The sequence below is a fragment of the Petaurus breviceps genome, unplaced genomic scaffold (genome assembly GCF_028583685.1).
Source record: "Petaurus breviceps papuanus isolate PSGF00001 unplaced genomic scaffold, PetGlider_PUasm1.0 185, whole genome shotgun sequence".
Taxonomy (NCBI): Eukaryota; Metazoa; Chordata; class Mammalia; order Diprotodontia; family Petauridae; genus Petaurus; species Petaurus breviceps.
This window is the reverse complement of record NW_027185797.1, coordinates 5,724,485-5,739,720: the sequence shown is the minus strand read 5'-3', so window position 1 is coordinate 5,739,720 and position 15,236 is coordinate 5,724,485. Positions and strand designations below refer to the sequence as shown.

The following is a 15,236-nucleotide window of genomic DNA, read 5'->3' as shown; positions in this document are numbered from 1 at the left end:
AGAAATACTGTATGATTCAAAGTTAAGGTTTCTCAAACTCAAAATACTTGATTGCTATTTGTTCAAATTTCCATCTGAAAATCTCTAACATTTACTGGTCTCAATTATTACGAAGACGGAATAATGAAAATCTCAACTATTCATCATCTTACTGAGATCTAACAAATACAGTGGGAAAGGAGGGACAGATAGAAGCCAAGGAACTAACCTATACAAACTAATCTTTTCTCATACTGCCCAATTCTGGGACCTCATTGGATAGTGAAGTCAGGGCTAGGAATTAGATTATAGTCAGTGGTAAATACTGAAAGAAAGGTAATTCCAAGCCACATGGTTTCCACAAGGAAGATACTAGATTTACAGTGATATTCAAATAGTGATATATGAGAGAAATAAAATTAAAACCTTATTCTTGCAAATAGAAAAAAAAATTTGCTTCTAGGGGGCACCTGGATTTGAACCAGGGACCTCTTGATCTGCAGTCAAATGCTCTACCCCTGAGCTATACCCCCACACCTCAGAAGAGATGGTAGTTCTTTTTTGCCTTCTAGATTCAGGCTTAGCATCATCACTCTCAAATGTTCATGAGTCAGAGAAGCCACATAAAGCTTCCCTAAGTGTGTTAGAATGCTACAAATCATAAAAGATAGCTTAATATTATAGAAGCTCGAGCACGAGTCCATCCGTTTCACCTTCCTCTAGACCTGCCATTAGCCACGGTGCCCCCAGGGCTCTTTTCCCATTATAACTCAGCTGAATCACACCTAACATGATATATGGAAAATAACCAGATCACAGAGAAGGGAGGCATGAGCTCAGCCATGGAGATCAGGTTACTAATACTTCCTTAATGACAGGAAGACCCTTGCAAGAAACATCATCTAAGAAAAAACAAAGATGTACAAAACCGCCATCTGTATTTGCAAGCTGCATCCCAGGCCAGAGCAAGTCAGCTACTTTCAGTCATATGAGAACAGGCCATCAGTGAACTCAGCCTGTCTGTTTAGCTGCAGCATTCCCTTGGGAAGCTGCCAACTCTGTGAGGTCATCCATTGGGGAGACGCCAGGTTCAAAGCACAAACCTCTGGATCAACAGGGAAATGACCTCTCCCCTGAACCACCTCAAAGACTTTTTTTTTTGCTATGCGGTCCCTTTCAGCTCAAGCCAAAATAGCAGCTGAGGTTTTTGTGTGTCCTAGCATCTACTTCAGCATCATAAACTATTCTAAGGTTTGTTACACATATTCTAAGTCTGCACCTGGTCTATGACTGTCCCTGTCAGATGGACTCCTTAGGACGCCCAAAGGGGTCTCTTGTCATTTCTCCACTCTGACCAGGAAGGGAGGCAGGGAGAGGCAACACTGAAATTGTTGACTTCATCCCACCCCAAGGTCCAACTGTGTCCAGCATACACAGCCTAGTAGAAAAGAGAGCTCAGACAAGAAGTAAGGGGCCAGTTTGTCTACTGTTCTTTCATCACACCAGACATCAGTCTGTAGCAGAGACAGAAACAGGAACTGGCATTTACATCACACTTTAAGGTTTGCAAACCACTTTTACATGTGTTATCTCATTTGATCCTCATGAGGTCTCTATGTGGCCATTATTATATCCATTTCTCATTTGAGGAAATGGAAGCAGAAAGATTAAATGACTAGTGTCTGAAGCTAGACTTGAACTCAGGTCTTCCTGACCAGACCCAGAGCTCCATGCACTATGGCACCACCTAGCTGCTGCTATAAGTAGGAATGACTATTCCATGTGCTGTATATATGATGATCATTAGATGCATTGATCATGAAATCTGGGGAATGCCAAGGCCCAGCACTCCAAAGACCAGGAAGAGAGCTAAAAATAATTCAGGCAGCATTGGGCAAGCAAGAATTTTAGAAGTAGCTCAAAATGTGATCAAAAGCGGGGTTTGGCAAACTGGAAGCTGGACTTTGATTTGATTCCCTCATTTCACCCAGGTCTGTGACCTTGTGGATTTGAGTGCTCCCCCTTATGATATGGGCCACAGCCCCTCCACGCCTGCCCATGCTGGGTGACACTTGTCCTTGTCCTCCCCTATATTCACCACAGGTGTCACCTCAACATCCCAGGGCCTACATCACCTTTGACTGAAATCAAGAATGGGTCAGTAGAGTACCTGAGCTGTCCAACTACATCATCCCTAGCCACATGTCCTTGAGGGTGTAACCCAAGGCCACCAAGACAGTAATCAAGCAGAGCCAGAATCTGAACTAAGGTCCTCAAATGACAAATTAGTGAAGCGGACGTTCCGTCATTTCAATTGTGTCCAACTTTTCATGACCCCATTTGGGGTTTTCTTGGTAGAGATACTGGAATGGCTTGCCATTTCTTTCTCTGGTTTATTGAAAAGATAAGGAAACTAAGGTAAATAGGGTTAAGTGACTTGCCCAGGGTTGCACAACTAGTAAGTGTCTGAGGTTGGATTTGAACTCAGCAAGCTGAGTCTTCATGACTCCAGGTACAGTCCTCTATGCACTATGGCGCCACCTAGTGGCCGCTGTGACGTAGATACAGATGGGTTTTAGAGGGGTCGGGATCAAGTTCTCCTTCAGCTCCTTTCCCAAAAGCATGTCCCTATTAGCTGAGAAGTGATCACTCTACCTCCTGCCCCACTCCATTCCTAACAACTGGACTTCCTGAATTCCCACTGTAAAGAAGCAGTTATTCTTAGTAATTAAGTGTGTTGTTAGGTTGGTTTAAATGGAAAGCTATGCCTTTGGGGCAAGAGATAGTGGAGGGCAGCCCACTAGGAGTGTCTTGGGGTCTTTGTCTCTCACAACAGTGATGGCCACTTCCTTCTCCTTCCTCCTGCCCTAAAAAGGATCCCTTCCTGCCATCTGCCCCAGCCAAATTTGCAGTGTTTGCCTTAGGTGCAAAAATCCTTAATTATAGCTCTATTTCTTAAAGATATCTAAATTATAACATCAGAAGGTTAGCTAACACGATTTGGCTAATGAATCAATTCATTTCAGTCTAACCTACAAATGCATATTTACAAAATGGTGGACCAGTTTTCCTACTCACCCATTTAAGCATAAGAGTTGCCAGAATGGCCCAAGATTTGGTTAACAAATCAAGTCATTTCAGCCTAACCTAAAAATGCCTTCTCACAAAATGGTAGACTTTTTTCTGTTTGTCCACTTGAGTATGAGAGTTACTGGGAAATCTAATGGACAGATAACTGATTCAACAGATAAGGCATTTTATTCTTTTACATCAGCACAGAACTAAACATTTCTCCTGGCCCCCAAAGGGACTGCTCACCACCTGGTACTTTTTCTTTTTTTTTTTTTAAAGCAATCGGGGTTAAGTAACTTGCTCAAGGTTACATGGTCAGTTATTATTTCTGGGTGAGTGCTAAGTGTCTGAGCCCAGATTCGATCCCCAGGTCATCCCGACACTGGAGCTGGTGCTCTTACTCGCTGTGCTACCTGGCCACCCCATACCTGGTACTTTTTCACTCCCCAAATGACAAGGTACCCTTGATTTCTTCTATCTATCCCACTTAAAAATAGTACAGCTAACACTTAAATCATACTCTCATTTCCTTGCAGGACTATCTGAAGGAATAGCTGGATTAGAACTGCATGGTTGGAGAGCCAAACCATGCAGGTCTCATGGTGTCCAGTGCTCTCTTGGCTTAGGACACTAGGGATGTCACTACTGCTGTGTTTCTGATAGCAGCCAACATAGGAAGGTGTGAGAGCCCCCATTGATAGGTGGTAAAATGTGTGCTTTTCAGAGGAGGGAGCAAACAGCCTTCCTCACCACTGACCCCAGGCTACATTTTAAAGCTACTGAGAAGAGTCCTCTGCCATGCTATAGGCTACAGGTCACTTAGAGTACTCTGTTTAAACATTGGAAAAAACACACATTAACAATGAACCAGAATTGTCAGTGCCCAAGTCATTCCAGTAAATCTGAAGCTCCCTTGGAAGCTGCTCTCCGTCTCAAAGGTCGCCGATGTTTCAGCCAGAAGTGACCCCATCAGAGGACTAGAGTGCCTTGTTTCAGTCAATGAGTCAGTCAACAAATTTATTCAGCATTTTACTGCATGCAAGGCACTGTGCGTAACCCTGGGGGTACCAAGGAAGGCAAAAGCAGTCCCAGTGGGGCAGACAACACATAAACAAGTACACAGAAGATGTATATGGAAAATATGGGAGGGAATCTCGGAAGGGAAGGCCCTAGAAAAGCCTCCTGAGGAAGATGGAGTCAGGAAGCTCAAACTCAGCCCAGATGCTTTGACCTTGGGCAAGTCACTTAACCTCTGTCTGCTTCAGTTTCCTTATCTGTTAAATGGGCATAATATCAGAACATACTTCAAAGGGCTGTTGTTGTGAGGTTCAAATGAGATAATAAATGTAAAGTGTTTTGCAAACCTTAAAATGACATATAAATATTGAGTATAGGGCACTCAGGGGAGCTACCAGGCTTGCCTTCTTTCCAGGCTGAGGTGCACAGAGCATGGGACATTTCTAAGGCTCAAGGGCCACAGCTGGCACAGGAGAAGGAGCACAGCTCAAATGCAGCCTCAGACACTTGCTAGCTGTGTGACCCTGGGCAAGTCACTTCACTCCTGTCTGCCTCAGATTCCTCAGCAATAAAATGAGGATAAGAATAGTACCTATTTCCCAGGGTTGTTGTGAGATCGAATGAGATAATATTTGTAAAGCAATTAGCCCAATGCCTGGCACACAAGTAGGTGCCTAATGAATGCTCGTTCCCTTTCCCTTTTCCCTTCCTTGGCAGTCTTCCTATTTGATTTCCACCAGCACCTCCCAAGGCACTGTATCTGAGTCATTTCTGTCCAAAGCTCAATTCAACGAGCATTTAGTAAGCACCTTGTATGGACCAGGCACCGTGCCAGACATTGAGGACAAAAACAAAACAGTCCCTGCCTTTAGGAAGCTAAGGAAGAGAGGTAGAGACAAAATATTGGAGGAGAAAATATAGAGCAGTTTTTGCATCCTGGGGCTCTGAAAACCAATGCATCACTCTGCCTGTGCCAGGGCTTACAGGTGTTGCTGTGAGGGGTGCAGCTCATCTTGAGAGTGTAGACTGGTTAGACCGGGCCTCTACCCTGGAGGGAAGACAGAGGGCACACACAGAGAAATAACTCAAGTGACTGATGGGTGCACGGGCACAGCCCCGGGGCCCAGAGGAATCCCACCAGGCCCTATGTCTATTGTGAGGCACCTGCTCCCATGTACCCCAGGATCCAGAGGACTGGCCTTCTTCCTAGCTCCACCCGTCTGACACCATCTTCCCAGTCAGTGCTTTTGTCTCCCATCTCTGGAACTTCTCCTTCCTCACCTCCACCCCCAGCTTCCCTCACCTCCTGCAGAAGACCTTTCCCTCCCCCTCTCCCCAGCTGTTAGCTGCCTCCCTCTAAGTTATCCCTCTACACTGTGCACATCTTCCACGAGCATGGCTGTTTTCATGCTGTCCTCATCAGGGCAGGGGCTATTTTTTGCCTTGCTTCTGTACCTAGTAAGCACTTAAATGCTTCTCGATGATGATTATTGCATTTTTCAAAGTCTGCAAGCTCCTTTTGTCTATCTCAATGAAAACTCGCAGCAATGGCCCATTGGAAACCAGTCCATTACCTGGATAGGGCAGATTGCGGGGTGTAGCTTCATTTCCCAGCTCAAATGCAAAATTGGGACCCAGGAGGTCAGTGAGGGACAGGTTTTCTCATTGCCTTCTTGTATGGTTGTGTATCCACTAGTACTTTGAATGTTACAAATAGAGTCTGTAATTGCACCGACTGCATGGGAGGCTTTCTCTGCTCCTTGGAATTCCAGACTCGACCAGCACACAACCCAACCTTCATCTGGCAGTGTCTCTGAGTACTGCAAACTTGGAGGGTCTTTGGAGGAGAAGAATACCAGACCAAGAGGGGGCAGTCACGGGCTTTTGGGTCCTCTCATCTGAGGCAAATTATTTTGCCTTTCTAAGCCTTGTCCTGGCTCAACAAAATTAGGGCACTGTGAATCAAATGCTCTCTCAGGCTCCTTCCATCTCTAAAAGTTCTGAGGCACTAAGGGAGTTCTTTTATTAAAGGAACTGGCAGTGAATCCCTTTGTAAGCAAATAATGGGCCCCTGATGGGTGTGTTGTGCAAGACCAGACTTTTGTGTGATGGAGCTTCTCAAGGAGGCTCACACCTGTACTAAACAATGCCCTAGTCGCTGAAAATAATAAGGTTGGCCTCCCTTACATCAGGGCCCTAGAACTTAAGGATCTTCAGGGTCCAGTGAAGCTGTAATTGGATGAACAATAGCAAAATGCCCTTTAAAAGGAGCCTTCCAAGAGGGTGGAAGTAAGCTAGGCACAGAGAGAATTAACTGAGCAGGCAATCCTCTCTGAAAGCCCCAAGGTCACAAGAGACAACATAGTCAAAGGGTCTTGCTCCTAGGAGAGCTTCTGGCTTACATTGATGAGGAAAAATAACAACAAGGAGCCGGGGCAGTCTAAGAAAATGCCTGCAGCATATTCATCGATGACCCTCAATTTCACATGGATTTTCTTGCCTGAAACTTCAGAGGAAAACTAGAAGGCATTCCATTTCAACTTAGGCATCTGGGTAGTGCATTGGAAAGAGCACTGGGTTTAGAGTCAGGAAGACCTGTGTTCAGATCCAGCCTAGCCGTATGATCCTGGGCAAGTCAACTAACCTCCATCTGCCTCTGTTTCCTCCTCTGTAAAATGAGGACAACAGCATCTACTTTACCTGGTTGGTGTGAGGAAAAATGAGATAACAATTGTAAAGCACTTAGCATAGGACCTGGCACACCGTAGGGGCGATATAAATGTTATCTATTATTATTATCATTATCATACCTACTCAGTGCCATACTGCCTGTGTTTGGTCCCAATGAGATTAAAGTGCTTTTGAGATGCAGGGGTGTTGGGTGCCAAATCTTCTTTGACCCCTAAAACAGATCCCCCTAGTTCACCTTCTTAAAGGTTGCTGATGACATCACCAAAGCAACCAGCAACTAGACTAGAGTAAAGCTAACAGTGAAATCCACCATTCAGAAGACACAGGTCCAGACCAAGGTTGTACCTCCAATCTCAGCCTTGATCACCAAAGCCCTCAAAGAACCTGCCTGGAAGACAAAGGCGAAGTATATTAAATACAATTGAAATCCATGAAATACATCACCCTCAACATGGATGAGGCACCAGCGCCTGGCAAGAGAAGACTGCTCCAGTCTAGAACTGTGGAAGAGGTCCTTGGGACAGCCCAGGGTGTCACTTCCACATCAATGGCAGATCAGACGGCCTTTGATGTCAGCAAAGACATCAATACTGAAGAGCTACAATGGCCTCCATGGCAATCAATGAGCAGGTAAGAAGCAATGAAGACATCCTCTTTAGGGACAACTCAGGGGTACCAGTGGGCCTTAAGGAAAGAATTCAAGTAGTAAAATTGCAATTTAATCTCCTTAGCAATCTCCATTGTTTGTTGCCTTGTGGGGAGGAATAGTGTCACTGTGATTGGAAAGTAAATAAGGAAGGGAAAGCCAAATCGTCTATTGGTGGATACTTGGCTAGATGGTCTAGTGCGCTGAGCCTGAGACCTCTGGCTCCTTCTTCTTGCTCTGATTCACTTTGAAACCTCACTTCCACATGTCATCCTACACACTGCTGCCAGATTAATCATCCTAATGCAGCGTTCAGGTCACAGCTTTTCATTGTTCAAAAATCTCAAATCCTTCCACGCTGCCTAGAGAATCAAGTCCTAGCTCCTCAGCAATCCCACAATTTGTTGCCAGCTGCTGCTACCCCTTCTCCCCTTCCCAAATACCTTCTATTTAATTCAGGCATCTTTTGCATTGGTTAATCTAAGTATAATAGCTGGTCAGGGTTTATATAAGGCTTTAAGAGCTGCAAAACATGTTGCAAATATTGTCTCATTTGATCCTTCTGATAACTCTGATGATCATGAGGTTGATTATTCCCATTTTACAGGTGAGAAAATTGAAGCAGTCCAAGACTAAGGATCACACAGCCAGATCTGAACTCAGGTCATACTGACTCCAGGCCTAGAGCTTCAGCCACTGCACCAGCCAGCTGTATGTATCACCCATTCCCCATCAAATGTGAGATGTTTAAGGGCAGAATCAGTTTCATTTTCATCTTTTCAACTCTGGGTCCCAGCATAGCTCCTGGAACACAGTCCTTACTTGGTAGAGATTATTTCTCGATTGACTGACTCAGGCACCAACCTATTATTACAGACTTTTACATACCACCAGCCCTTTTATACACTTAGCTTCAGTCCAGTCAGATTATAGAATCACAGAATTTGGAAGTCAGACCCCAGCAGCCATTCAGTCTACCCTATGCATTCAATAAATCTTTATAACAAAGCCAACAAGAGATTTAACCATCCTCTGCTGAAAGACCTCCAAGGAGGGAGAGTCCATCACTTCCTGAGGTGCCTCCATTCCACTTTGGGATAGCCACCATTGTTGGGAGTGTTTCCTGACATCAAGCCTAACCTGACCTCTTTGTAACTTCTGCCCGTGGCTCCTGGTTCTGCCCTGGGGGTGTGGGGGGAAGGGTTCCAAAAAGGACCCATAATAGCCATCATGTCCCAAGTCATGTTCTGTCCTGACTAAACAGGACCGATCCCTTCAAACAATACTCATATAGCATGGACTCAAGGTCCCTCCTCCATCTCTCCCACCTCATCTCTACTTCCTGACTTCCCTGGCTTCCTTCAAGGCCCAGCTAAAATCCCATCTGGCACAGGAAGCATTTCCTAATCCCCCTCAATGCTAATGTCTTCCCTAGGCTTATTAGTCCTAATGTATTCTGTATACATCTTGTTTGCATGTTATCTCTCCCATTAGATCATGAGCTCAAAAGAAGTGACTGTTTTTGCCTTTAATTATCTCCCCAGTGTTTAGTACAGCACCTGGCACTTGGTTTGTTGTCCTTCCTTCTGGAAGAGAACCAAATGACATCACTAAGTTGGAGTCAAGGTACAGTGTGTCTGACTATGGCTGATCAGACCAAAATGAGCTCAAAAGGCTCTACCACAGGTCATGCACAAATAATCCACATGAACATCCGGAATGGAGATGTCTAACTTTGAGCGACTGGAATTCTGCTTTGCTTATAGAGCACAGTGTCTTCTTTGATGTGGGCATGCCATGCTGAGCAGTCCTGTGCCAGGGTCTCTCATGTCTCACAGTTAATTCCAGAGTTCTTCAGAGAGACCTTAAGAGTATCCCTGTATCACTTCTTCTGACTTCCATGTGAGTTCTTGCCTAGTGTAACCTCTCTGTAAGAAAAACTCCTCTGCTTTTAGGCAAACATATATGTTTAGCATTCAAACAATGTGGCCAGCCCATGGGGTTGCACTCTCTCCAGTAGAGTTTGAATGGTGGTCAGTTCAGTTCAAGAAAGGACCTCAGTGTCCAGCACTTTATCTTGCCGGGTGATCTTCAGAATCTTCCTAAGACAATTCAAATGGAAGCGATTCAGCTTCCTGGCATGGCACTGGTAGATTGTCCAGGTTTCACAGGCATATGACAATGAGGTCAACACAAAGGCTCTGTAAACCTTCAGTTTGCTAGTCTTCTCTCCCACATTCTCCTTAAAGCCTCCCAAACACTGGGCTAGCTCTAGCAATGCATGCGTCAAAAGCCCATGTTTCATGTTCCTTTGATTTTCCTGTAAAGCTTAACACCATATACACAGTAAGTGCTTCATAAGTGCTTCTGTTGTTCCATCATGGGGGTTCCCAACAAGCAGCCAATGTCTTCTGATCTTCAGGGACGAGGCGGGGCCCCTGGCCAATAGGTCAGAATCTCCTGGAAGATTCTGATGCATTATTGGGCTGCTCTGGAAGTTAACTGGTGCTGTCATGTGGCCATCCCTGGTATTTGCTACTATTCCCAGTAGAAAGGGAAGTTCCATAGCAGAGATGGCTCTATCTTACCTAGTTCAAGAACTTCAACCATGATAACCAAACCCTTGGTCCCCAGGGATGCAAAGAATTTGGAGAAATGAACAGTAACTCCTTCTCATAAATGCTGAGGACTCCTGATATATGAAATATAGGCTATTTCTCATACCATTCTGTCAGCTAATGTCATTAATATCACTCATACACCACAGTGGGGGAAGGGGAAGAAGAACAATGTTCAGAAAATTCTTCAATAACAATGATGCTACCTATCACCACAAGAGGACAGTTGTCATGGCTGAGATGAGACAACCACTAAATCGGGGGCTGATGGTGCGTGGGACAGCAGTGCCTTTTCCCTGGCTTAAGAGAGTGGGTGTCGCATCTTGAAATCAGGTGACAAGACATCTGGAGAGGGCAAGTGTGGCAACCCAGAGGGTGGGTGGTGAAATTAGAAAGAAAAAAATGGAAATCAGCAGATGGTGGGTAATGCAGCTGAGAATGTTTTCTTCACTTTGACACAGTAGGCATGCAAATTAAAATTGGAACTTGGAAAAGGTCAGATTATTTTGCCATATCCCTTGGATTCCCAAAGACATTTTACATGTTGTCTCTTTTAGTGGCTTTATTTTAAACTTTTCATGTAACTTCATAAAAGACAAAGAAAAAGAAAGCAATAGTATTTTAAGCCCCAAACTTTGAAATCCAAAAGTTGACTGATGTGTTTCCAGTTACATAAACTATGTCCCACTTTGGGCCAGCTTTGCAAACAGTTTTCAGAAATAATTAGTCCCACAGATATTGCATTTGGATGAGAAATTCTACATTGTCTTCATCTGCATTTGCCAGCACTGACCCTTCTAAATCTAGTCCTTCATGATGCAATGGAAGGAGCGCTGACCTTACTGAGAAAGTAGGACCTTGAGTTGTAGTCTGATGCTTACTGATCATACGACCAATGACAAGTCATGATATGGCTCTAAGCCTCCATTTCTTCATCTGTAAAATACAGGGTGTCCCAACAGTATTAGTGCACTTTTAAGCTTTGATAAATAGTTTAAATTAAGCTTTTATAGCTTAAAATGGAGGCATCCTGTATTTGCATTATTAGGTTGTGATAAAAGTACTTTCAAACTTCAAATGCCAGATAGATAAAAGTTATTGTTTTGAACCTGGAGCTTCTTCAATCGTAGGCACTAGTAAAAGCTCCCTCAGGTTCATAACAGGTTTGGGGTGGCAGCTCATGAGTCCATCAAGATTCCTTTTACCAAAGCAAACAGAAAACTAGTACTTCAAAGCAAAAGACATTTAATTAAGCAACAAAGCAAAATAAATGATGAAGAAACTTTGCCATACAGAGAAGGTATACCCCTCTGCAGATCCCCACAGAAATCCACCTAAGCCCTTCCTTGTCATGAGTCTAGTACCTGTCCCTTCTGTTGCCTCCTCATGATACAGAAGAAGGACTCACAAAGCTTACAAGAAATCACAGCAGATCCCAAATAGCCCTTCCATCTTCCCCAGCACACTGAGTCACAAATGAGAAATTATAGGAAACCTCGCTACGCCTCCTGGTGCACAGCAAGACTCAGCAGCAGAAGAACACAGCCCTGATACCAGCAGGATAGGCTCATCAGACAGTAACACAGAGGAAGATGAAAACCTTCATTTGCTGCATTTGCCAAGGAAGCCCTACCCTGGCTTAGCTCAGAAGAAAGTGTCCCAGAGGGGGGACCCAATATTGACTCTCATGGCCGTGCTGCTGCTGCTGCTGCTACTACTACTACTACTACTACTACTACTACTACTACTACTACTACTAATAATAATAATAATAATAATAATACTGTACTAATGCTTCTCCTGTTTCTTCTTCTGCTGCTACTTCTCCTCCTTCCTCTTCTTCTTCCTCCCTCTCCTCCTCCTCCTCCTTTTTTTCTTATTCTATCTTCTCCCCAGCTTCCTTTTTAAAACTTCCCACCCTTAAGAGAGATTCCCACACCCAGAAATGACTGGCCGTGTAACCTTGAGCAAGTTACTTAACCCCGATTGCTTTAAAAAAAGAAAAGAAAAGAAAAGAAAGGAAACAGTCGGAAGAAAAGTGGAAATGAAGACCTTATTTCTCAAACCAACCTCAGCTAGCCAGCCTTCCCCAGCCAAATTACTTAATCATTGTCTAGACACTAGAGAGGTACTTGAATAAGTATTCCATACACAGGCTAAATCCCCCACCAAAACAGTCCTCTGATAAAGTACCATAGTTTTAAATCTCTCTCTCTCTCTCCCCTCCCAGGGTATTCCCTTAATGGCCCCTCTCAGCTGCATTTTAGTAATCAAATACATAGATCAGCAATGCAATGATTAATGAATTTACATTAAAACTGGTTTCATAGGTTGAAATACTAACCAAGATAATTAATAACTTCAGCAAAGTTAGAGGTTATGAAATAAGCCCACAAAAATCAAGAACATTCCTATATAACAACAAAATACAAGAGGCAATAGTAGAAAGGCAAATTCTATTCTAATAACTACAAAATAAGTATAATACTTAAGTATCAGTCTACCAAAGAACTCAGAGTACTTGCATAAATTCAAAGTACTCCTTAAAGAAATAAAGAACAACTAAACAGATGGAGGAATATTCAGTGTCCATGGCTGGGTCATGCCAACATAACAAAAATTATAATACTTTAAAAGATAACTTTAATGCTTTACCAATCAAACTATCAAAGAGATAATTAACAGAACTGGATATTATAATAACAATTCATTTTGATAAAAAAAAAGATCTAGAATATCAAGGCAAATAATGAAAACCATTTGGGTGAAGGAAGAATAGTATTACCAGGAGAGCTTTGAAAATAACATTTTGTATTTATTATATACCTTAAAAGAAAAGCAAGCTCTTCGTTATACTACAGATTCACAGTTTCACAAAGAATCCTCTTTTTGTATTTTCCTTTGTGTGTGGAAATTATCATCTCATTTAGTGTTAACTATGTTCAGAGTAAAGGAAAAAAGAAAAAAGTCAACATCAAGGGTAAAAAATACCACTCAAGCAAGCCCTATTAGCAACTGTTAATCCATGAAAAGAGAGCTCCCCTAGATTATAGAGCAAGAGATAGGTAAAGAGGAAACCTTAGCAAAATATCATTTGTGGGTCTACATTATCAATATTTTGGAGATTCTACTACATTAATGTCATAAAAGTTTATATGGAAGCTCCCCAGGAAAATCAATACTATAAGATTAAGGAGACAATTCTAAGATGGTGGCCCAGGAGGGAGCAGAACAAGCCATCTCTCCCCTCCCCAACAACCTCTCTCCATGACTTACAAGTGCTAGATTGAATAATGATCCAAAACCAAAGGAAACACTACAGTGGATCATCTTTCCTGCATAAAATGACAAATCTAACCTATAGTCAAGTGAAGAGAGCAGAAATCATGGAACAAGAGTGGACCAAGATCAGAGATTCAGTGTCCAGAGTTCTGAGCTAGACCAACAGTATAAGGATGCCCAGAGCTGATCAGAGACTCAGCCTTGGTCCCAATCCAATACCATGAGGTCTCCCAGAAGGGCTAAGCCAGAAGTACAAGGACGGCCAAAAGTTGATCCTGGACTCAGTCACAGGGCCAGACTAGCAGTTCTAAGGGCAAGGGTGTTTGTAAAGAGAAAAAAAGTCAGCCTCCAGAGTTCCAAGCTTGACCAGCAATGCTAGCTTGTCCAAAGCAAATTAATGGAACAATAAGTAAACAACCAAAGCAAAAAAAAAAACCCTATTATGATGCCAGGAATGCTCTAGACCCAAATGAAGAAGGAGAGAATAACTCTAAGTAAAACCTCAAAAAAAATACAATTTGCCCACAAGATCAATTAAAATTCCTAGAAAAAAATGATGCAAGAGTTTTAAAAACTCTTGAGGCAGTGAGGTGGCAAAGTAAACAGAGTCCTGGATTGGAGTCAGGAAGATCTAAGTTCAAATCCTACCTCAGATATTTACTAGTGTTGTGGATAAGATTTAACAAAAGGACAAACTGAGGCAACTCTCTGATCAAGATAACATTTTTTACAAGGGCATGCTGCCTGTCAATAAATGGGTCAATAGATTGCCTCCATTTATGCCAAAGATCCTGAGCAGGCAGGTCCCCTTGTATAGGTTTTGGGGAATACAGAATAAAGAAAAGAACAGGGTAGATGACATCATGGGACTGGGGATAACATGACTGATTACAAAATTGAGATGAAGATAGCCTGATTGGTTGGAAGTTTGGTAATGGGGGCTAACAATGACCCTCCTTCTTCTTTCATGAGACTAAGAAATGTCCATTGTTTGAGTGCAGCTGCAAGGCTTAGAAATAACAGACCAGACACCGAAAACCAGACATCCTTGAAGGATAGTTTGGTGGTATAAAGATATTAGACATGATTCCCCTGTGTTCACATGCATCCCCCAACATCAGCTAAATTCTTTGAGGCAAGAATAGAACAGTGATTAGCAAGGGAGCTGAACTTTAAAATTTAACTCATTACAGATCAGCTGAATCTCAACTAAGTTCAGAAACAAAAAGCTATGAAAGCAGTTATAGGACAAAAACAATTCATTGTAAATAGGATCAGTAAGAAAATGATACAGGATCAATCCAGTCTTCTCACTAGCTATGTGACCCATACTTAACCACTGTCTCAGGTTCCTCATCTGTAAAAATGTGTATAATAATAGTACTTACTTCTCAGGATTGTTTTGGGGGGGGGAATAAGATAATATTTTAAAAGTTCTTTACAAATTTTTTAAAAACTATAAATGCTAGTTTTTTTAAAGAGTATAAATGATATTATAAGTGAGATGAGAGCACCAGAGAAAAGAAATGATAACTATGAATAAGAACCATGGAAAGAAAATTAACAGCTTACCATGAGGTATAAAACCTTACCCAAGTAATAGACTCCCTGAAAATTAGGATGGACCAAAAAAGATGTTAATAACTCCATGAGACAATCTGAAATATCAAAACAAAATGAAAAGACTGGACGAGGAGAAGAACATGCAAAGTATCTCATTTAAAAACAACAACAATAATAACCTTGACCTACAAAACAAAGATCAAGAAGAGATTATTTAAGAATCACTGGGCCACTAAAAGAAAGAGCCCAGGCTCACCACCTAACCACCATTCCCAACTCTTTGCTCTCTCTCTCCCTCTCTCCCTTGTTCCCTATATTCAGTCTATTGCCAAGGCCTGTCCATTTTGTCTTTGTAACATCTCTCACAT

The 15,236-nt window shown here is 42.7% G+C and overlaps 1 protein-coding gene and 1 non-coding gene across 2 annotated transcripts in view; both read right to left on the bottom strand.

Moving 5' to 3' along the window:
- CPNE4 (copine 4) overlaps positions 1-15,236 on the bottom strand; it is a 679,918-nt gene that overhangs the window by 616,715 nt on the left and 47,967 nt on the right. The window lies entirely within an intron of this gene.
- TRNAC-GCA (transfer RNA cysteine (anticodon GCA)) lies at positions 441-512 on the bottom strand. The gene has a single exon. It is a non-coding gene; the product is annotated as a tRNA-Cys (tRNA).